Below are 25579 nucleotides of genomic sequence, written 5' to 3'. Positions count from 1 at the left end.
ATACATTTTATAACAGTGTAGAATAGTAGGAAAAAATCGAAATCTTGTATTGGCAACAATTTATTGCACAGCTCCATAGAATGCTGTCTCTCTTGCTGAAAGTTGATGGAAGAAAACGAGAGCTGATTCAGTATCTGCTCTCTGGTTGGGTTGTGAGAGTTGAAGTGTGTCAAATGTACGGCAGAGTGGGCGGTTTGGCACTGGGTGGCAGGCGACTATTGTGTGGGCATATGGGGAATATCGAACATGTTTCTGAGCTCTTGAAGTCAGTCTATTTGTTCTCCCGTAGTAGATAGATGTATATCGTTTGTTCGCGATGGTTCACACCACAGTGTTCAGTTCCTATTCATGTTTGTGTGTTTTTTAAATCTGAGTTATTGATTATTTTAATGGGGGGTAAAAACGTAGTATCGATAGTGTTAAGTTAAGAGGTCGAATAGTTTTGTGAAATCACATTACCATTATATGCTAAAGATACAGGTCTAAACGCTAAAGTTACACTGTAGAATATGCTAAAAATGAAACGCCCTGTTTTCACTTTGGTAAAATTTAAAAATTGTGCATTTTGTATTACGCGAATCGATTCAAAAATTTCGTATAGTTTAGAGAAACTACTGAGCTGAAAATCGGTGGTGTAAAAGCCAGTGCAATGTTTACGTAAATGGTTGTGATCGAAAACTTAATGTATGCATTTATGCAAATAAAATCTGAATACAGCAGTGCCAATGTAATGTGTTGGAATGCAATGATACTGCTGATCTAGTGAACATAATCGTCGTTGTTAAGGAACAAACATTCTTTCGTACAGAGCTTTGGTTATTATTTGGATCATCATATTTGAAGGTAACATTATATTGCTACAATACAATGTATACAGGGCCCTAGCATTTTATGAAATGTTACATCACGGTCATAGTTTACGAATTTATGAATGAAAACAATCTGAAATTAATTAAAAAATAAAACTATTCCAATTGAATTGAATCTATTCAGTGGACTCTTGGAAAAGTTAACTCTCTGAAAAGATAATCGTTCAGAAAAGTTAAGCGAATATTAGCACTCATGCAACACTCTAAAAAGATAATTTTTCCTTAACTTTTCTAAGAGTTTGAATTAATTGGTTGTCCAAAGCGTTCATTCACACACGTGTGTTTTCCTTCTGTCTTAATTTCTCATTTATTATTGTCGCCTTTTCACAGCTTCATACAGAGTCTCACCATAACTGGGATTAAATTAAACTCTTGTACCGGACAATTGAAGATAGAATTAACAAAAGGGCGAATGTCGCAAGCGTAAACAAACCGAGTGAGGGTTGATTTCCCTATGCTGGTCCAGCAAAAAGTAACTCTCACCCGGTTTGTTTACATTTGCGACATTCGCCCTTTTGTTAATTCTATCTAGAATTGTAGCAATAGTTCAATACGGGTTCTTCTTAGTTACTTCAGGATTTTTGGTAACATACTGGAAAAGCGCAAACTCAGATTGAATTTTAAATGCAAAAGAAGGAACAGCAGGGAAAAAAATAAACGTGAACATTATCAAAACGTTGTCGTAGACTACGAAAAACCAAAAATAAACTAGTATAACCAATTATTTTAAATTTACTGAAAGGAACTAACTATTATCATAAAGATCTTGTTTAGGGTCAGTCCCGGCGTAGTGGTTACCATTCACGCTTCTCACGCCGAGGACTCGGGTTTCAAATCCCAACCCCGCAGAAGTCACGAATGACCCCAGCTAGTTAAAGTGACTATTAAAAAAATAAAGATCTTGCTACATATTTCTTTACGTTACAACTTTCAAATACTTAAAAATGTGTATCTTGTATCCGAGAATATATTTTTCGCTTTTGTATTTATTATTTACAATGACTCATTGGACTGCTTAGAAAAGATAATATTTCGGAAAAGTTAATCGACCCATTCACCAATCGATTAACCTTTCGTTACTCGCGATTTATAGGCATGCTAAAACCTAATACCTAGCACTCGAATACTAATGCCTCTTGGTGAATAACTTATGAAACTTTTTCCACCGTTTGAAAGATCTTGGTCTGATGGTGAATGACCCTTTGGGTTAAAACCACTCTAAATAAAAAAAAAATCTTGGTCTGCGGATCAACTTTGCTGAAAACATTAATTTTCTTTATTGCTGGAATTCCGAGATATACCGAGATAAAGTTAACGGTTCACAGGCGTTGTACAAAACACTACAGCGCAAGTAACGGAGGGTTAACTTTTCCGAGAGTCCCACTGTATTTATTTGCGACAGATACGTATTTTGCTTACGCCTTGCAGGCTTCCTAAAACAGACACTGAGGAATTCTGCATGTCGTAGGCGAAATACGTCTCTGTCGCGAATAATTATAGATAGTAGTATTTAATAGGAATAGTTTCCTTTTTTATTTAATTTCAGGTTTCGTATTCTACTAAGCTGCCCCAAAAACTTCAGTCAATGAAAACAATATTCAAAAAATTCGAGGCTCTCATTTTCCAAAAAAACTCGAGATTTTCATGGACATCGCGTTTTACCCTTGTTATACTATAATAAATGTTTAGAATTGGTCGAAAAACACGAAATTGATTCGAGGGTCGGAGGGCCGAGTCACGTACAGGGATACCTCGATATGAGACAATTTATAATTTCAAAAAGTTGTCTTATATCAAAACGAACACAAGCGTAAAGTTAACTAATATGGATAGAATAAGACAATAAATTTTGTGAAATATGGTTAAAATCGAAATTTATGATAAATTTAAGTGAAATCGGCTTACTGCGACTCTTCTTGATCCACGTTGAAAAGTGAAAGCAAGCAGCGGCAAGTTTTGATATTGTATGTATTGGGGGGATCCACCATCAGTTCAAGGTCCTGCCATTGTATGTGGGTAGACTTACAGTAGATCCAAATTTGATTGTCAAATGAATTTCACACTAAAGCTGTTGTAGAAGGACCAAAAGGGATTGGGCGAACCCACAAGCATAGACACTTATGCGCATTCCGGGATTATAAGAATTGCCTTCCAGCATTAGGATCCTTCCATGTAACAATCAATTTCGCTGCACCAGATTTAACCCACGTGATGGTTTGTTTGTTCGAAGAGTGCAACATAAATATTGTTTCAGACCTTCAAGAGTTTCCTCCTAGTGATTCCAGTTGACTTCTCACTGCATCCTCCAGTCTTCCACTCATATGATGCCTCTGTATTTATGAATTTATCATATAATGCATAGAATGAATTTATCACATGATATATAATGAAATGAAATTAATATGGATAAAAATAGAGCGAGCTCACCAGCAGGCCTTTGAATCAGATATCGTTGCATCATTTGAGTTTCCATCAGTCCTACATGTACAGCCCAACAATATCTATGTAGATTATTAGTAAGTTTTACGGTCAATGTTTCCATTGTGTAGTAGCAGAACGAAACAAATAATTAGAATATATTTTGGGACTTACCTATCAACGGGGCCCAGTGGATCGGCCGTCTGCCCAAAACCACAATTTTGATATCAAGCAGCCGGGATCCATCCAGCATCGCACCTCCTAGCTTAGCTACTCAATCTTAAGGAAAGAGCATTACCGGGTATGACCACGTGGAGGTGCTAGGTAGGAACTTGGGATGGCTAGAGCTATGTTGGACTCATCCTCATTGCCTTCCCCCTTTCATACCCAGCAAGCGGCGACAAGTTTTGGTTTTGATAAAATATCAACAATTGCAAAGTAATTCGTCTTGAAAAGTTATATAAACTTAAAACTTAGAATTGTTCTAGTCGTTTTGGATAATTAGACCAGGATTTCATATGTTAAATACCGAGTAATAATTGTTAACATACGTAACCTGTCCAAAATATATGCCTGTCCAAAATATATGATTCGCCCTACACAGTTCCAGTATAGTAAACAAAGACGAAGTCCTACGTCAAAATCTAGATTGTTGTTGATTTTTCGTTGCAGTAATACACTTCGGAAAACGCGATTGTAGTAATATTGATTTTACAAGATCGCCAAAAATTTCTACATTATTAAAAAAAGGGTATTCGTACCTATATCGGCCGTTGTTCATGGAATACATTCTTTTCATGTCTCTATATAGAATTTTAATGCATATTTCTTGGATTTAGAGCGGTGGCCCAACCTGTACAACGTGGCCCAACTATGACATTTTTTGTCTTCATGTAAATACCTGCAACTTTATTATTTTTCAAGCAATCAGTTCAAGATTTTTCAGAAATAAAGCTTATTCTTAGACCTTTTCAATGATTTATTTAGATTTTCGAAATTCCTTTTAAAACGGAAGTTATGAGCGAATGCTAAAAGACGACCCAACTACGACGACATTTCCCTAAATATTGAGTTCTAAAGGGTGCCCACGGTAAAATTGTAACACACTTAAATTGCTTTAACTTTTGAGCCGTTGGATAAAATCAATTGAAAATTTGCATGGAGAAAGTTCAAAGTGCATTGTTTATACTATGTGAGTCTTTTCATCAGGCGCGCAAAGTTGTGAAAAATACCATCGAAAGAACAGCTCGTTTGCGAAAAAATTCTGCACAAGTACATCGAAAATCAGAATCTGTCTCATCGTGCCATCGGTAAAACGTAGGGAATCCCCAATTCTACCTACTGCAAAGGATAAGCACAGACAAACAGACGGGACACTCACGTTAATTTCATCGTCCAATCAAACACCACTCATTTTTCAAAAAAGCATGTTTCACAACATGGCCACACCGCGGCGCGCGAGTGTTGCTTCGAGTTTTCAGTATAAAGTCCTACAAATGTAAAAACCCTACAGCATAATAACCTGCAAATGCAAGCTACTCCGTAACATGCATAACAGAGGGTGCTAGTGTGCAAGCAAAATGTGTAGGACGATGGTTTTTAAAGGATTTTCTTCTATGTGTCATGTCAGTTCGTCAGTGGGATAAGTTTGATGTTCCAAAGAACCTCCTAAAACAGAAAATAACGAATTTTGTCAAGAAATTCTTGATTTGGTAAGCAATTTGTTCATGTGAAAAGCGGAGTACGCCTTTCGCGACCCCAGGTAACACAAACATAGACAGGTCACAGGTGCGTTTGAAAGAGTGTCTCCAAAAGCGATTTCTTCCTCTTCTGAAGTCTCACAACTGTCCTACACTGAGGCAAATTTCCGCATACTCTTTATGTGTAAAACTACATCATTTTTTGCAATTTGATGTGACAAATACAGTCAGTACACAATTGTGAAGCACTAATGAAATTATTAGTGCTATTTGTGAGTAACAATTTTGTCAATCATTATGATTATTATACTAATAATCATGCGTTAGTTCGGCAGTTAAAGTTGAAATGACCTATAGTTGTGTGTGACCCATGATTGTAGACTGACTGCAGTGGCGTAGCCAGGATTTTTGTTTGGCTACCTCCCCCCCTTTTGATTAGAGAAGTTTTAAACCTAAGAGGTTCTCTCGCCTCTCGAGGGAGGCCAAGTTATTACGCAGAAAACCATTTGTTTAAGCAATATATTTAATGCTTATGTTACAGAATTTTCTTTCGAATTAATTAATTAATTAATTTAACTAAGTAAGTATTTACGTAACACAAGTAATTTTCTAATGGTTTTCAAAAGTTTGCGTACAATATGATTTCTGCTATTAGTTTGCTGTTGCGAAGAATGTTTTACAGGATTTTTAAAGACTACATGGCACTCTCGCGTCGAGCCTACTTTCAAGGAGTATATAGTACCTATTCTTCAGTCCTATTCTTCAGTTGACGAATTTCTCGCCGGATCTCTTCGAGATCGGGAGCCGGCACACAGTTATCGTTTGTAGTTACTCCGAGGTTAACTTCCGTTGCGCTCACTTAACGGTAATGTATCATGTGATGGAAAGCTGCCATTTTGCGTTGGTGGGAGTGGTTAGATGAGCTAGGTATAACTCGTTTGGTGTTCGTTGGTTTCCGGTAAATTTCAATCTCAATTTCTGTGCTTTCAATTTGTCTGATTACAACGATATCTAAGAAAGGAAGTTTGCCGTTCTTTTCTATTTCGTATGTGAAGTGTATGTTCCTGTGTGTGCCATTCATGGCTGCTAGAATGGTTTCCATTTCTCCCTTTTTGATTATGCTTAAAACGTCTTCGACGTATCGCCACCATCTTTTTGGGAGTACCTGGTTTTGTTCCAGCTTGCTTTCAATGTTAGCCATGAACAGCTCACACTGGTGATAATGTTTTGCACATCGGTGCACCTTTCAACTGTTTGTAATAGTTATTTCTGAATGTGAATTAGTTCTCCTCCATACACAAATGTGTCAGTTTTAAATAACCTCCCATATTTTTTCTCCATGCGTTGTCCTCATGTTGTTTCAATAGCCAGTCGTCCAAGAGGCTTATCGATTCTTTCACGGGGACGCTTGGGAATAAGGCCGTAACATCGAGAGAGACCATTATGTCGTCTTCTGCTAGTTCTCCCGATGTTTTAGATGCTCGACGAATTCTAGTGTGCTGCTGATAGAACGACTCGGGAATTTTATTGGCATTCTTTGGAACTCGGTTACTAACCACTTGGCAATCTTTTCCGAGAGTGATCCGTCTGCCGTGATCGTTTCCTTTCCTGGTTTGTGTATTTTGGGTTGTCCTTTAATTCTAGATAATGCAGGATCCGTAGTTTTCCAATGCAGTCTCCTAGCGCTGGTTGGCATTCTTTAATTGTACGATTAACTCGCTTAACTATTTCGGGTAGTCGGTCCGTTCTTTGTTGTCTATATGGGCCGTTGTTGATTTTTTCTAACATCTGTTGATCGTAGTCCTCCTTGTCCATTATAACCACTTTGTTTCTTTTGTCTGCCTTCTCGTAGTATACTGGTTTTTCTTTCAGTTCCTGACAATATGAAAAATGTGTGCATATGAAATGTAAAATGTTTAGATGAAAAATGTGTCTACAGATTTTTTGAAATTTTTACCACAATATTTTGACCATGCGCTCAAGAGTTATCATCTTTTTAAAACAAGAATTCTAAATAATTACAAAAATAGTTATTGCGCGAATATTTCCTCATTCACGTTTGAAAAAAAGGATATTAGAACAAAAAGATTGACCATACAATTTTTCTATGAGTGATTTACATGGTTGACTTCAATTATGTAATATATCTGAAATAAAAACGTAACTGGGTAAGGCATTAGAAATTAAAATACGAAACAGAGAAATCAGGCACTTCTTCTGGTAATAATTTTTGGATGAAAATCAAAACTTGAGATTCCTTTGTATGTATTTTCGTGAAAAAATAGTCATTAGCTTGATCACCTCGTTTTTACGATGTTGCCCGTTAGAGGGTTAAGAAAACGAGATGAAATAAAAGAAATAAGGTGTAAAAGCAGCACTATGCTTGAGGTTGAAAAATATGATCGTTTTTCAGCGCGTGTCTTTTTCGATAGTCGGTCTCATTCGCGTAAAATTTGTTTGAAATTTGTATAAATTTATTTGGGAAAATCAACTCATTAACATTTTCAATGCTATACACCTCTATACCTATATGCTTAACTCAACTGATTTTCTTTGCTTTTCTTGTCTGATTACGAATAACAGCAAGTGAAGAAAATGACAAATAAAATGTTTCTCACTTTTCTTTTATTTCAAGCAAATTGCAAATACAAACACACATACACATATACATACATACATACATACATACATACATACATACATCACATATCCATAAATACACACGTACATCATACATACATTGAATACAATCAACCGTTGATTGATATATTTTGGTGTAAACGCTTTGAACGGTTTAATATGAGGTACTTAAATGTTTAAGTTTGAATAACTTTTGAATAAATCGTCCGATTTTCAACAACTCGGTTTCATTTGATAGATCTCAAGAGTAATTTTCAAATAATAATGAATGAATGAATTAATATTTATATGTTCCGTAAGCGAATATAGTTGTTAATTTTATGAATTTATTCCTCGTACGTATACAAATTATAAAATTCCTGTAGCCGAGTAAATTGCATAAGAATGATAACAGAATAGTGATTATAGAGAAACTTTATGCTAAACCTACTTTTAGTGATTTTGCTTTTAGGAACATTAATTTAAATCCGTGAATCCAATGCACTTTCTGCTTCTCGCTAGGTAGTTTTATGCTTCCTAAAACTATATTAAATGCTGTAAGCTGGCTTGATATTTTATTATTCTCACCTTCTATCCTCGCTCAAGCTACTTTTAGTAAATATAAGTGCACTTTCTATAATTATTTAATTAGTTTTAAGTTTAAACTTTAGAATATATTTTAAGTAAATTTAAGAACAGAAATTTCTTAGTAGTAAGTTTTACAGAACTTTTTCGTTTCTATAGCTTCTTTGTTCTGGTTTGTTTACAGTCGAATTGCCCTTTATTTACCCGTCACTGACGAAACGATCCCTCGCATGAGCATGGGTGTAGTTACGTTGCTGGATCAATGTGTTGGACGATGGTTGATCGATACGTACATCTCGACAGGGCGCACTCAACACTTATATGCAGGCTTCATTTTCGGTTTTTTGCTCAATAAATGCTCTTTTGACTGCAGCGCCTCAACTAAACAGAATTCGGAAAAGTAGTGTAAAGGGCAATTGTAGAGCTAATTATTATCTACATTACAGTTGAAGAAAGTTATCTTTTGTATTTACGGCGCTATGCTATTGCTACCTCGTTGGTAGCCAAATGAGCGACCTCTTTGCTACCAACGAGGTAGCAGCCTCATAACGCCGTAAATACAAAAGATAGAACTACACTTTCTTCAACAATAATATAGATAATAACTAACTCTACAATTGCTTTTTACACTACTTTTTCGAATTTAATGAGGCGCTGCAGTCAAATGAGCATCTACTGAGAAAAAAACTGAAAATTAAGCCTGCTTATATGTAACGAAAATATGTTTTAAATACTTTTTTTCACATTCGTCCATTCGTCATGAAATTTGGAAATTAAGGTTTTGAAAGGCTCCCCTGTCATATGCAATTAATTTTGTTCAAATTGGTTGAGTGACCTATGAGATAATGAAGTCCCGTATTTTTCATGTTTTTATACATAACCTTTGAACTAGAAGTCCGATAAGAATGAAATTCAATAGCGATCTATGGGACACCTAGTTCATTTTAATCGGCCCAGTCATCTCTGAGAAATATAAGTGAGATTAAAAGCTCACACACATACACACACACACACACACAAACACACACACAAACACACACACAAACACACACACACACACACACACACACACACACACACACACACACACACACACACACACACACACACAAACACACATACACACACAAACACACACACACACACACAAACACACATACACACACACACACACACACAAACACACACACACACACACACACAAACACACACACACACACACACACACACAACACACACACACACACACACACACACACACACACACACACACACACACACACACACACACAAACACACACACACACACAGGAATTTGCGGTTGCCAAAGTGGGTATAGTGGTTTACTGCAACTGTTATGCTCCGCCGAGTTGGTCTATCGAGTTTACGCGGATGGTAGACCGAGTATCTTTTGTGCTGACTGGTTTAAGGCTGGTGGCGACTAACGCTTGGGCGGTAGAGTGGGGAAGTCGTCGCACGAACCATAGGGGTCGGATTCTGCTTGAGGCTCTGGCAAAGCTTAACGTAGATCTGGCCAACGTCGGCACCACAAGTACCTTCAGTAGGAACGGCGCGGAGTCTATCATAGACGTGACTTTCGGCAGTCCTGGTCTGATAGGAGGCTGAAGGGTAGACAATGGCTACACTCACAGTGACCATCAGGCGGTTCGCTATGGTGTCGGTCAGATAACGAGGCGGCAGGCGGCGAGTAGAGCCGACACTCCAACCACCCATGGATGGAAGACATCATACTTCGATCCCGAAGTATTTGTGGAACCGATCCGAAGAGAGTGCAGTGATCGCGGTATGCCCCATCCGAACGCTGATCATTTGGTTGAGGTACTGTCGAGAGCGTGTGACGCTACCATGCTTAGGAAAAGCCGATCTAGTTATGGGTGGTCACCGGCCTACTGGTCGTCAGCTGAAATTGCGGAACTCCGCGGAGCGTGCTTTCATGCGAGGAGAATTTTGCAAAGAGCTCGTTCGGACGACGTTCGGTAGGGCTGAATGTCGAGTAGCGCTTGTGGCCGCACGTGCAGCGCTTAAGAGTGGGATAAAAGCTAGTAAACGAGCCTGCTTTGAAAGGTTATGTGCTAGTGCCAATACGAACCCGTGGGGTGATGCCTACAGGCTCGTAATGGCAAAGACCAACGGCGTGATGGCGCCCGCAGAGCGATCACCAGAGATGCTGGAGCGGATCATCGAGGGCCTCTTTCCGCGCCACGAGCCAAGGCCTTGGCCTCAGGCCGCTGAGTCGTCACACGGCCGACTCCAGTATCTCAGACCATAACGTAGGATGGTCGGCCTCCGTGCCGAACATCCAAAGTAACGCGGACGACGGCGGTTTAGAGGTCGAGGAGCAAGCGACCGTTACGAACGAGGAACTCATGGAGATCGCTAAATCCCTAAAGGTGAGCAAGGCACCGGGACCAGACAGAATCCCGAATTTGGCCATTAAAGCAGCTATTCTAGAGGCTCCCGAATTATTCGGGGCAGTAATGAGTAGATGCCTGGAAGATGGCTACTTCCCGGATAGATGGAAGCGACAGTACCTGGTCCTATTGCCGAAGCCAGGAAAACCTCCGGGTGTCCCCTCGTCATATAGGTCGATCTGTCTACTCGATACTGCCTCTTCTACTGCCTTTCGTACAGTATACTGAGGGTACAAACGGTCTGTCTAGGAACCAATTCGACTTCCGAAAAGGCAGAGCTATACAGGATTCTGGAAAATTATTTCCAGAATCGTGTGCTATGCTACAACACAGAGGAGGGTCAGAACTCCATTCCAATCACCGCAGGGGTTCCGCAAGGTTCCATACTAGGCCCGGTATTGTGGAACGTCATGTATGACGAGGTGTTGAAGCTAAAGTTCCCGGTAGGGGTTGTGATTGTCGGTTTTGCGGACGACATCACCTTGGAAGTCTACGGTGAATCTATCAGAGAGGTTGAGGTGATGGTTGCCCACTCTATAAGCATTGTCGAAGATTGGCTGCGCTGCTAGAAACTGGACCTAGCGCATCATAAAACGGGGGTTATCGTGGTGAACAATTGCAAGTCGGTGCAGCAAGCAAATATCAGCGTCGGGGTCTGCACTATTTCATCAACGCAGTCCTTAAAACTCCAGGGAGTCTTGGTCGAAGACAAGCTCAAGTTCGGGAGCCACGTCGATTATGCCTGCGAGAAAGCTTCAACAGCTCTTTCGGTGTTGTCTCGTATGATGGTTAATAGGCGTGCGGTATATGGCAGCAAGCGAAGGCTTTTAGCTAACGTAGTCCAGTCCATACTTAGGTATGGCGGACCGGTGTGGTCATCGGCGTTAGGAACCAAAAGCTACCTAGGTAAGCTGGAAAGTACCTATCGTCTCATGTGCTTGAGAGTGGCGAGTGCGTATCGTACAGTTTCATATGACGCAATCTGCGTCTTAGCCGGTATGATGCCTGTTGGCATCATCATCAGTGAGGACGTAGAGTGCTTCAACCAACGTGGAACTAGAGGCATACGGAGTACCACAAGATCGGCCTCGATGACCACATGGGAGCGGGTATGGTCTGACTTCACAAAGGGCCGGTGGACACATCGACTTATTCCGGAAGTATTTAACTGGAGTAATACATGAAGGAGAAGACGGCGTACCGCAAAAAAGTTAACGTAAATAAGTAATCAAAATGCCAAATTTTGTATTTCATTACTTTTATGCAGGAACGAGAAACACGATACTTTTATTCACTCTTTTGCGCACACACTTTTGCGAAACACTTTAACATTACGATGAAAAAGGAAGCTAGCACTATGGATAGATCTATTTTTCATCTGCCTCACTCTTCTGCCCCCACTTAAAGGGGGGGGGGGGGCTCCCATACAAATGAAACACAAATTTCTGCATAACTCGAGAACTAATCAAGCAAATGGATCAAAATTTGGCATGTGGGTGTTTCTGGAGACAAGAATTTTGCCTATAGTGAATTGAGATCCCTCCCATCTTTAGAAGGGGAATTATGACTCCTCTTCCCTTTAAGAGGGGGGCTTCCATATAAATAAAATACAAATTTCTTCATAACTCGAGAACTAATCAAACAAATGGAATCAAATTTAGCATGTGGGTGTTTTTGTAGGCAATTTTTTTCTCTGTTGAATTGAGACTCCTCTCCCCTTCAATAGTGGGGGAGGGGGCACCTATACAAATGAAATACAAATATCCTCATAACTAGAGAACTAATCAAGCAAATGGAACCAAATTTGGCATGTGGGGGGTTTTGGAGGCAGGAATTTTTTTATGATTGTTTGAGACCCCACACCCCTGTGGTAGGAGGATAAGGACTGTCATACAAATAAAACAGAAGTTTTTTGCGGAACTCAAAAACTAATCGAACTCGAGAAATGTTAGACTCTTTCATATAACATTAGTCAATAACAAGACCACCAGAAACTATCAATAGTAACATTAGATGATTCAGGGCGAGGCGGGCACAGGCCGCGAGTGTTGCCGGCGACCTGCCGTCGGAAGCGCCGGCCACTGCGGGGGAGAGGGGTAACCCCCCGTACAGATCACCTCTATCTAGGTTTATTTATTTTCCTAGTTCTTTTGACCTCTATTACTTTCCTTCAGTTGGGTCACCCCTGATGTACAACCCGCGTAAGGTTTTTCGCGAAATGGTATTCTGCGAAACTCTATATTCCGCGTTATGGTCAACCGAGAATAGGTGTTCCGCAAAATGGTATTCGGCGAAATGGTTTGTAATGATGGCGAATATTTAAATGTTATCCGCTTTATTGGGTAGTATTAAAGTAATGGGGGGAGTTGTTTTCTATTTTACTATGAGGAAAATTTGTATAGGTCATCCGAGATTCAGAATTTATGTACAACACAGTTTAATTTGTGGCAATACAATATATATATATATATATATATATATATATATATATATATATATATATATATATATATATATATATATATATATATATATATATATATATATATATATATATATATAGTTATATATAGTTATATATATATATAGTTGTACATAAATCGTGAATCTCGGATGACCTTCGTCACAATCTCGAGTTTTGCAAGTTTCTGAGGAGTTCTTGGGTGGTTTAATATACAAATTTTCCTCACAGTAAAGTAGAAAACAACCTAGATAGAGGTGATTCACTGCGGAGGGGTTGTACCCGCAGTGGCCGGCGCTGCCGACGGCAGGTTGCCGGCAACACTCGCGGCCTGCGGCCGTCTCGCCACACATCATCTAGTGTTACTATTGATAGTTTTTGGTGGTCTTGTTATTGACTAATGTTTCATGGAAGAGTCTCAAATTTCTCGAGTCCGGATTAATTTTTAAGTTACACAAAAATTTCTGTTTTATTTGTATGAGACTCCTTATTCACCTACCACAGGAGTGAGGGGACTAAAACCATCATAAAAAAAATTCCTGCTTCCAAAACCCCCACATGCTAAATTTGGTTCCATTTGGTTGATTAGTTCTCTAGTTCTGAGGAAATTTGTACATATTTCATTTGCATGGGAGCGTCCCCTTTTATAGGGGTGAGGGGTCATAATTCCCCTACTAAAGAGGGGAGGCATTGACGAACTGACGTGACACATAGAAGAAAATCCTTTAAAAACCATTGTCCTACACATTTTGCTTGCACACTAGCACCCTCTGTTATGCATGTTGCGGAGTAGCTTGCATTTGCAGGTTTTTATGCTGTAGGATTGTTACATATGTATGGTTTTATACTGAAAACTCGAAGCCACACTCGCGCGCCGCGGTGTGGCCATGTTGCAAAACATGCTTTTTTGAAAAATGAGTAGTTTTTGATTGGACGATGCACTATGGGGCAGAACCCGAAAAAGCTCGGACAAAACCTCAAAATTTTTATTTTAGATATTCTGTTAAGCTTAATATTCTACGTATAGTAGACATATAATCTATAAGAAATATGCATAAATTGTTTTAATAAGTGTTTATTCAATAGGCATTAAAGAAGGTGAAACACAGTGTAAAAAAAATTTGGAAAATGAAAAAATAAATTTCGTTTAATCTTTTAGCATCTAGCTACCATGCTGCTTAAAATTCTATACTTTTAAAAGATAATTCATATTAAAGGGATTATAAACTAACAGTTTTGGTGATATTGGGACAGATTTTTTACTAGGAGGCTTTATTTTGACAAACTGTTTAGAACAAAAAATTTGTTATTATTGTCAATTTTCAATAGTGTGTAGAAAAAGATTCCCACAGATTTCCGCTCTGACACTACCATCAAATCGAAATTCAAGGCGTTAACTAGTAATAAGCTAAAAATTAGCTGCTACTAGCTGCGGTGTTCGGAGATATTCAAGTTTTCCAAATGCCTGTTTTTCAGCATTTTAGGCCACAAATTAGTAAATGCGCGCGCCAGTGCGAGGTTTATTCCTGCTGTACGTTAAATAGGCATGCTTGCGTATGTAAGAAACAACATTATTATCGTTATATGTTACATTGCAGTCGATAAGGGGAATTTAGGACATTGTAAAGGCGAATACTTAACAGCTTTTTCCCAATTAGTTCTGTTTCAAGTCATATTGGCAGTAGAATATGTTCGGTTGGACTTTCAGTTCGATTGAACTAGCGTCCATTTTGTTTATTTAGAGACGAACATTTTGATACGTGTTTGCAGGATAAACAGATTGCTACTCTGTCAGTTACTAGTTATTTTTTGCGTCTTTTGACAGGCTTTGGCTGAGGCCGATGACGGCCTATCTCGCCACTCGTATCCTTTTGCTGCGTATGACCATACTAATTAAAGAAAATATTTCAAATATAACGGAGATCGTACTACGGAAACCTAGTACTATAAATGAACTAGAGGCATTCCATAAAATATGCAAAGATGTCCGTAAATTATTCTTTGAAAATCAAAACAAATGCTAACAAATCAAAAGAAATGTGAAATATTTTTATCTTTGCAATGAGAAATGACTTCTAAAGTCGGTTAAAATTGTTAATCCATCAAAAACACATGAATGCAATAAACCAGATAATAGGGTAAGTTAACCTATATATAACCCTCTACCTGTAATGGACCCTCGGATAAAATTTCGGTATTTATTAGCTTATTCTTCTTATTTCTGAGGATATATGATATGAAACAGAACGTACTAAACATAACACACATTGGAGTTTTTAAAATTTTAGCTGCATTTCATTATTAATGCTTTATACGATGCATTATACGGTTAACAATGCCATTAGCGGACCCACTCCATGCAAAAAACACTAGAATTCCTATAATGGACCCGGTCGTTATTCTATTGCAAAACACATGAGTCCATAAAACGAAAATGGACATCCCAATCTGTTTTAAAAAATACGTAAAATATAGAGATTTGTTGCATAAATTGTTATATTTAGGTTTATTCGAAAGTTAGTAATATTGTAAGTGCCATCGGTTGGGTGTTTTGCGTTACGAGTTCAAAATAATTTATAGAAAGGTCCCCAAATGGTTGATTTACCCTATACCAGAATAATATTACTAAATTACTCTTGATATACAGATTGCGATAATTTGTACAGGAGGTCGTGCGACTACCAATTTCGACTACACACTGAAAAAATGTGTTTGAGTATTTAAAATATTTATAACTTGATTCCCGTAAGTCCTATAATTCTGGAATGTTCAGTAACTTTACGTAACTTTACAGGACAAACAACTTTTCTGAAGATACAATATTTCTAAAGTCATTATTTAAAAAGTTATACTTCAACGCCATCTATAGGAATAAAAATACAACTAGTTAAAATTTACTAAAAGATGCAAAATTTTATAATAAACAATGTTGCTGAAGAAAATAAAGCTCTACGGAGCATATGAAAGAAGTTATGAGGTTTTGTCCGAGCGCCGGGTCAATCTGCCCCACTGTGCGATGGAATTAACGCGAGTGTCCCGTCTGTTTGTCTGTGAGGGAGGGGTTTCAATGCACCATAGGAAACAAATTTGCCTCCAAAACACCCACATGCCAAATTTGGTTCCATTTGCTTGATTAGTTCTAGAGTTATGAGGAAATTTGTATTTCATTTGTATGGGAGACACCCTCTTAATGGGGGAAGAGGTCTCTAACCATCCTCAGAACCTGCCCCAAAAACCCCTACATGCAAATTTTCACGTCGATCAGTTCAGTAGTTTTCGATTCTATAAGGAACATACGGGCAGCAGAAAATTATTTTTATAGGTATAGACTAGCTGACGCGACAAACTTCGTATTGCCACAAATTAAACTGTGTTGTACATAAATCGTGAATCTCGGATGACCTTTGTCACAATCTCGAGTTTTGCAAGTTTCTGGGGAGTTCATGGGTGTTTTGTTGAAATTACTGGAGGCTAGCCGCCTCCCTTTATTTCGCTACTAGCTACCGCTAGTTTGACTGGAGGTTAACCACCTCGATATATTGCTCTACTAGCTACCCGCTAGTTTAACTCGCGTCGCAATAAGGAAGAATTAATAATTCAATATTTTCCCTGCTAACCTAACTCCTGAGCTCTTGGTATGATAGCGATGCCTACCTTTCCACGGTGATAAACGAACCATCACTAAGACTATTTAGAATCAATCTTCTACTCAAGTATACATTCAAGTTTACAAGTTATCATTCAAGTTTACAAGTTATCATTCAAGCTTACAAGTTATTATTCAAGTATACATTGCTCTCAAGTATTAAAACTTGTCTACAACATTGTGTTACATGAATACAAAATTGCATACTTCAACATGTTTTAATATACAAATTTTCCTCACAGTAAAGTAGAAAACAAATTCCCTCATTGCTAAGCCTGATAAAATAAAGCGGATTAAATATTCGCCGCCATTACAAACCATTTCGCCGAATACCATTTTGTGGGACACCAATTCTCGGTTGACCATAACGTGGAATATAGAGTTTCGCAGAATACCATTTCGCGAAAAGCCTTACGTGGGATGAACCATTTCACGGAAAATCTTTTCGTAGAAACTAGAAAGTACCATTTCGCAGGGGTGACCAGGGCTTTGACCGATCCTTTTTTTCTACCGCAGTCACATCAACGTACATTCAAGTTCACACCGTCCGTTTAGTGGTGGAATACGAACGCTATGCATAACACAACTGGCAGTTTGCTCAGTCAAACGTCGATTGAACGCAGTAGTACGAATGCGTTCTATGCCTTTTTGACATTTTAGTTTCGATCAAGTTGCCTTTACCGTTTGGAGCAGCGAATGACTGCAAAACAGTCGAATGACTGGCAGTCACCACGCTAACGAAAAGCAACCGCGCTGTGTGGCGCTATCATATATTTAACCTACTACAAAAAAACAACCACTACAGGTGCATAGAAGAAGTCGGTCGGACTCTGTCCAATACAAACGAACATTTTGCTTGCATCGGACCGACGTCAACTGACAAACAAACTATTACTGTGAGCAGCGGATTTGGAGACAAAAAGAGAAACGAACAAATACGTCATCTTATGCTTCCAGTCAGTTTGCAGTTCAGATTCTTCATATGAACGCGCAAAGTGGGAGTACGACTGTTTGCTTTTGCAGAGAGGGCGCATGAATTGTAAGACGGCAGCAGCGCAAGCGGCAGATTGACTGGATTCAAAAAAACAGTCAAATGATCGTTCAAAAAGCGGAAGTTGAATGCGGAAAGTATCGCATTCACGGCAGTAACATTCAACTTGTGATCCCTTTTCAAGTCCTGGGGGTGACCCAACAACGGGTGCTGGTGTTTACTGCCGTGAGCTGGAATTGGAGGAATCCTATTCGTTGGGTAGTTACTGCACCGTTTTTCAAGCTGAAATCTTTGCAATTATGTGCGGAGCTCAGTTTGCACTTCAGAAAGAACTGATAGGCAAGATTATCTACTTCTGTTCTGACAGTCAAGCCGCTATAAAAGCCCTTTGTGCGGCTAATTCTAAATCTAAAACAGTCATTGCCTGCCACACCCATTTAGAAGAACTAAGCATTCTAAATGCCGTTCGTCTGGTGTGGGTTCCTGGCCATTCTGGTATAACCGGAAATGAATGCGCGGATGAACTAGCAAGATCTGGAACAGAAAAGTCGGTTTTCGGACCGGAACCTGCTTTACCAATTGCGGCATGTTGGATAAAACAAAAGATTCGATCTTGGTTTTCATCTGAACATGTACGTTATTGGGAAAATCTTGAAGCTTCTTGTCAAACGAAAAGTTTCATTGTTAAGCCTTGTGAGAAGGTTGCGAAATTTCTTTTGCAACAATCAAAGGTAAATTGCAGTATTCTTGTTAGATCACTGACTAGTCACTGCAGACAAAATTATCATATGGCTACGATTCAGCGAGCTGAATCGTTTCATTGTAATTTATGTGAATCCGACTACGGTACACCATATCACGTAATTCGCAACTGTCCTGCAGTAGCACAATTGCGTCATAGGATCTTTGGATCCTACGTCTTAAATGAAACGGATTTTAGGAAACTAAAATTACGAGACATTTTGATGTTTCTTACCGAAAGCGGTATTGAGCTATAAGCTCTTATTTATCATGTGTATACCCCCCAGGGGATGTACTATTGATAAGTTAACTACCAAGGATTACAGTATCCCATCGGGGGTACAAAAATCTCTCGGTATGTATATGTTTGTGTTTGTTCAAATTCCTCATCCACCCCTTCCTATTCCTCCTGTTTTCCTTCCCCTCCTCATTAGGTAAATGATGACACGAATAAGATGGGCAAGGCACAAATCTTCCACATGATTGTGGGGAACGTGCTGCTCGAGTCAAAGATGCTGATACCTGATACCTGACCCAACTGAAGAAAAGTAATAGAGGTCGTTAGATCTTGGAAAATAAATAAACCTAGATAAAGGTAATCTCTACAGAAGGCTGCACCCTTCCCCCCCCCCCCGCAATGGCCGGCGCTTCCGACGGCAGGTCGCCGGCAACACTCGCGGCCTGTGGCCGTCTCGCGCTGAGTTATCTAATATTACTATTGATAGTTTTTGATGGTCTTGTTATTGACTAATGTTTTATGAAAGAGTCTTAAATTTATCAAGTTCGATTAGTTTTTGAGTTACGCAAAAATTTCTGTTTTATTTGTATGAGAATCCTTATCCCCCTTGCACAGGAGTGAGGGGTCTCAAACCATCAGAAAAAAATTCCTTCCTCCAAAACCCGACACATGCCAAATTTGGTTCCATTTGCTTGATTAGTTCTCTAGTTATGAGGATATTTGTATTTCATTTGTATAGGAGCCCCCCCCACTATTGAATGGGAGGGGCACCATAGCAAAAAAATTGCCTACAAAAACACCCACATGCTAAATTTGGTTCCATTTGCTTGATTAGTTCTGGAGTTATGAGGAAATTTGTATTTCATTTGTATAGGAGCACCTCCCCCTCCTAAAATGGGAAGGGGTCCTAATTCATCATAGAAAAAAGTCTTGCTTCCAAAAACACCCACATGCCAAATTTGGATCCATTTGCTTGGTTAGTTCTCGAGTTATGAAGAAATTTGTGTTTCATTTGTATGAGAACACCTCCTCCTAAACGGGGAGGGGTCCTAATTCATCATAGAAAAAATTCTTGCCTCCGAAAACCCACACATGCAAAATTTTGTTCCATTTGCTTGATTAGTTCTCGAGATAAGAGGAAATTTGTATTTCATTTGCATGGAAGCCACCCCTCTTAAAGGGGAGAGGGGTCATAATTCCCTTTCTAAAGAGGGGAGGGCTCTCAATTCTTGCCTCCAAAAACACCCACGTGCCAAATTTGGTTCCAATTGCTTGATTATTTCTCTAGTCATGCAGAAATTTGAGTTTCATTTGTATGGGAGCCCCCACTCTTAGAAGGGGGAGGGATTTCTAACTATCATAAGAACCTTCCCCGGCCCCAAAACCCCTACATGCAAATTTTCACGCCGATTGGTTCAGTAGTTTTCGATTCTATAAGGAACATACCGACAGACAGAAATCCATTTTTATAGGTATAGATAGAAGAAAGATGGGACTCTCCGAGTTGATTCAAAAAATGGAATGCATTTAGGTGTCTTGTCGCCTTTGAGAAGGTTGGGACGGCTTATTTACATGTACATAGCAGAAGGTATCTGCAAAGAACTCTCTTTTCTCAGTATATTCGATAAAAAAAGAAGTGGAAACCGATTTTTGCCTATGGCTCAACACATTATGTGTCACTAGATATACAACCTCCTCGAGATTTTGAATTTTCCTGACCTCAGGTAACACTTTTGTCCAGTAAAGATTCACATTTTTCATTGAATTAATTCCGCACTTTTTGTCAATGATCCGTTGCGAAAATTATCATTCTCGGCTGAGATACGTGGAAAAGTGTAATTTCGTTTCAATCGCATAATTTCAACTAAAATATGAGCGACGTGCGACGTTGTCACGATTATTACACTTGATTAAAACATGTAATTTTGAATAATGGCCGTAAATATAATATTGAGTGCGCTCACTACTCAGTACTGGTGAAACTCAATATCACGCGCACCTAGTAGCTAACCGCTTAGAGTCTGTTTCCATAATATTTTGAGTAATCCGATACAGAGAGGCATAGTATCTGTGAAGCGAAAGTTTAATTCAAGCTGTGTTTTGTTACGAAACCAGTTGCCAGAAACCTTACATATGTATTAAATTACTGTTAAATACAAATGTAGGCAGATACTGTATACATTTACGATCTTTGACCTACGACATCATTATATCTTCGTAAATCGGAAGACTAAGAGTCACATTTCAAATCTAAGCTTCGAGCGAACAAACCAGGGATGTGAAATTGTCAAAATTTTGCGGACTAAACTTCCATGGACGGCGACAATTTGGAACCAGCCAGTATACCGAAAATAACAGCTAATATTAGTTAAATTATAACTAAAAGGCTGTGTTTAACTGCTTTCTAATTAGTTTCAGTTGTTTTAAAATGAATCAACTTTTAAGTAGGCACCAGAACCAAAAGTATCAACACCAATGAGTGGGACAGGGACTATGTATGTAATTTGACAGTCACACCACCCCTCTGGAGCAAACCCACAATTGACAGCTTTTTGTATTATTGAAGCGTGGTTACGTCCAACTATTTCGATAGCATAATGAAACACGCAAGTTTGCATAAAATGTTGACGTAGGACCACATTTTTACCTTTGTTATACTATAACAAAGGTTTAAAAATTGGTCGAAAAACACGAAATTGATCCGAAGTCACATATACCAATCGATAGGGTTCGACGATTTGAGCAATGTCTGTATGTGTGTGTGTGTGTGTGTGTGTGTGTGTGTGTGTGTGTGTGTGTGTGTGTGTGTGTGTGTGTGTGTGTGTGTGTGTGTGTGTGTGTGTGTGTGTGTGTGTGTGTGTGTGTGTGTGTGTGTGTGTGTGTGTGTGTGTGTGTGTGTGTGTGTGTGTGTGTGTGTGTGTGTGTGTGTGTGTGTGTGTGTGTGTGTGTGTGTGTGTGTGTGTGTGTGTGTGTGTGTGTGTGTGTGTGTGTGTGTGTGTGTGTGTGTGTGTGTGTGTGTGTGTGTGTGTGTGTGTGTGTGTGTGTGTGTGTGTGTGTGTGTGTGTGTGTGTGTGTGTGTGTGTGTGTGTGTGTGTGTGTGTGTGTGTGTGTGTGTGTGTGTGTGTGTGTGTGTGTGTGTGTGTGTGTGTGTGTGTGTGTGTGTGTGTGTGTGTGTGTGTGTGTGTGTGTGTGTGTGTGTGTGTGTGTGTGTGTGTGTGTGTGTGTGTGTGTGTGTGTGTGTGTGTGTGTGTGTGTGTGTGTGTGTGTGTGTGTGTGTGTGTGTGTGTGTGTGTGTGTGTGTGTGTGTGTGTGTGTGTGTGTGTGTGTGTGTGTGTGTGTGTGTGTGTGTGTGTGTGTGTGTGTGTGTGTGTGTGTGTGTGTGTGTGTGTGTGTGTGTGTGTGTGTGTGTGTGTGTGTGTGTGTGTGTGTGTGTGTGTGTGTGTGTGTGTGTGTGTGTGTGTGTGTGTGTGTGTGTGTGTGTGTGTGTGTGTGTGTGTGTGTGTGTGTGTGTGTGTGTGTGTGTGTGTGTGTGTGTGTGTGTGTGTGTGTGTGTGTGTGTGTGTGTGTGTGTGTGTGTGTGTGTGTGTGTGTGTGTGTGTGTGTGTGTGTGTGTGTGTGTGTGTGTGTGTGTGTGTGTGTGTGTGTGTGTGTGTGTGTGTGTGTGTATGTAATGATTTTTTCTATCGCCTGTTTCTCAGAGATGGCTGAACCGAATCGTTCGCTATTACTTTTGTTTGAAAGGTGTTATTGTCTAGTAGATCACTATTGAGTTGTTTCGTGATACGACATTTCGTTTAAAAGTTATTAGCAAAAATGTGAAAAATACGTGACACGGGTTTCTCCGGAACTACATGACCGATTTCAACGATCTTAGTATCAAATGAAAGCCCTTATTAAAACTAAATTGTTCAGGAATGTTTAATTGAAAACAAACAAGCAGTTTAAAAGTTATGCTTAAAAAACCTGTTTTGACAAGGTAATAATTATCGCCTGTTTCTTAGAGATGACCAAACCGATTTATGCGCTATTAGTCTCATTTGCAAGATAATATATCCTAATAGATCACTATTAAATGATTTTTTGATTGGACGTTTAATTTGAAAGTTACGAGTAACCGTATACACCACACCAAAATTAACAAAAATTAATTCAGATTTTAACCAAGATAATTAACCTAATTTCAATTATTTTAATATCAAACGAGAGGTTTTGACACTACGAATATATATGCAAAATTTCATAAGAATTGGTTTTACCGGTCAAAAGATATTAACCCTCGAACATTCGCGCCAACTTTTGTAACGCAGTTACTCGCGCGCACAATGCACTAGAGTTTTGACTGGGAAAACTTGGTTTTAGGTTTATCAAACCTTTGGAAGAGTTTCTTGAAATTGAAAGCTCTATCGTTTGGTGGAATTCAAATTTTGATTAATCCCCCTAAAAGTGAAATAAATAAAATATTTTTCTTCAGTGTCAATATAACACATTGATGTGTTCTGCAAAGTTATAGAACATATTATTACAAGATATTTTGCTAAGGACAGTAACCTTCTATCTCTGCAGCGAAGATAGAAAAATCTTATTTATTGTATTTGAATTTGTAAAATCAGTTTTTCTATTTTCGCTCTTTTTGTAATTGTTGTATGACTTTTCCATGTACTACAAAATTGTACAAATAGTAAAAATACACAACTTTGCTGAACATAGTAGGGGTATGAAATGGGGAAGGCAACTAGGAAGAAGCGCCCAACATAGCTCTAGCCATCCCAAGCCCCTACCTAGCGCCTCCACGTGGCCATACCTGGAAATACTTCAATTTGTATAATTGAGTAGCCAAGCTAGGAGGTGCGGGGTCGTGCGGTTTTCAGTTCCTAACCTTACAAATGTAGTTTTAGGCAACCATTAAACCACACGACTTTATTTTCAAGTATTATATGATTTAAACTAATATTTTTGGCAAACTAATCTATTTTCAGAGAGCGAAATAAGGCGCTATATCCTTGGCCAATTGCAGCCTGGCTACTGGTCTAAATACCATTAGTTCATCCCTGAGGGTCCGGAGTATCACTTAACCTTTATTAGCAAAGATACTCCCAACGATTATAAATAAATCATTATCTATGTATACGGGAAGCGTTTGGTACGGGAGGTCCACGCTTTCTTCCTTCCCCTTGATTTCAAGGAGTTTAATGGAATTAGATATTTTTTCTGGTTCCACTTGATTCCTTGGAATTCTCTCTGCGGTACATGCTGCGCAGTTGGCCTGGCCGTTGACAAGAAAAATGATTGATTCAAGTAATCGTCATTTTCCAGGATGCCTTCAAGAATTGGCTGCGTTAGTATGAGATTAGATTAGATTAGACAACTTTGCTGAACATAGTAGGTTTGCTTGTTTAGGAACTGTAGAACTTTGCTTATAAAGAATACTCTAATTTTGACTCCGAATTACTCGACTACCAGCAGACGGATACAATTTAAACATTTTACATTTGTTGATAGTTTTGCTGCATACATTTTCCCAACAACTTAAATTATTAATGCATTGAATAATTATGACATTTTGCGCACAATAAGTTTGTTGAAGAATATACGTTAGTTGAACACCGTTTTGTAACTTTATAACAATATGGCGTTGAAAAACCTACACGTGTTGTACAAAATACAACAGCGTGAGTAACCGAAGATTAATAAAAATTGATGAAAATTATTCAAGAAAACTCTATTGAAGTGATTCAAATAGAATGGCATTACAGGAAACTATGCATAGCTCAAAAACCTATAAACTAGACTTTACTAGACAATGTATATGTTAAAGAATAAGATTTCCTCTTACAACTTACTTTTATTTGCACTTACTCAGGTTAATAATAACTTACTTATCCTTACTCAGCAATTTCATGAAAAAATGATCTATCAAAATTTAAAGGTGTTTCTATTTTGTTCAAATTTTGTAAACCTATTCAATTTTCAAAAAATTTATGTAAACTAACGCACTACGCAACGATAACCAATAGATGAATTATGTTCCGAAGACGTGTCGATTTCTATCTCAAATAGCAAATAAGACCGTATAACAAAGGTTCCTTTCACCACTAGGTGGATTAAATCGGGTTTTGATTTCTATATTGGGATGCACTTTAGGAAAACGAAAAAGGAACATGTAACGAAAATTGATTAAAGTTTGCTCGCTTATACCTCAGTCATCCTTCGATAGAGTCTAGCTCTAGAGATATTGGTGGCATTGTCTAACTAAAAATCCACGCTCTATGATTGGTTGGAATAAGTAGTAGTGATTTGCCGTAGCGATAATGATGTTTTCATATCACAAGCAGTATGGCCGTAAACAAACGTGATTAAATTTACACTCATTGAAGTTTGGACTACCAATATCAGAAGCTAATGATGAAGAAAGTTTTTTTACACTTACATTTGATGGTTCTCGTTACATTTGTGCTTTATTTCTAGAAAACAAGTGACATAACCCCCGCGTCCCAACAGGTTAAAGATTGATTACGACGTTTAGACTACGTTACAACGTTTATACTAATTTGATATTTGTGCTTGGGAAGTACGCCAGAAAAGGTGATAAAGTCCTCTTGTTCCAACAAAATAACTTAGGACCGCCTTAAACCTAGACCAATTTGATGTCCGTGTTAGGGAAATGCGTCAAAAAAGTGATAATTCTCTTCATCCCAACAAAATATCTTACGATAGCGATTAACCAAGTCCAATTTGATATTCTGAAAGCGAATAGTTATAAAAAAGCGGGCAACCAACCCTATCTTTCGCCGGATTCTATCCATATACTGAAAGAATTTATTCAAAACTGATGTCTTATATAGGGTGACCATATCGATCCAACTAAAAATCAGGACATTT

At 38.7% G+C, this 25579-nt stretch overlaps 1 protein-coding gene across 2 annotated transcripts in view; it reads left to right on the top strand.

The window, feature by feature from the left end:
- The first annotated feature begins 297 nt into the window (after positions 1-297).
- LOC128741910 (amyloid beta A4 precursor protein-binding family B member 1-interacting protein) overlaps positions 298-25579 on the top strand; it is a 120335-nt gene continuing 95053 nt past the window's right edge. For both annotated transcript variants that reach the window (XM_053838026.1, XM_053838027.1), the window contains exon 1: positions 298-843. The gene's annotated coding sequence lies outside the window, so the exon portion shown is untranslated. The remainder of the gene's footprint in view (positions 844-25579) is intronic.

This window comes from Sabethes cyaneus, chromosome 3 (assembly GCF_943734655.1).
Source record: "Sabethes cyaneus chromosome 3, idSabCyanKW18_F2, whole genome shotgun sequence".
In the NCBI taxonomy this organism is placed as follows: Eukaryota; Metazoa; Arthropoda; class Insecta; order Diptera; family Culicidae; genus Sabethes; species Sabethes cyaneus.
Note: the sequence above shows the minus strand (reverse complement) of the source record. Positions and strands in the feature narration are given on the sequence as shown.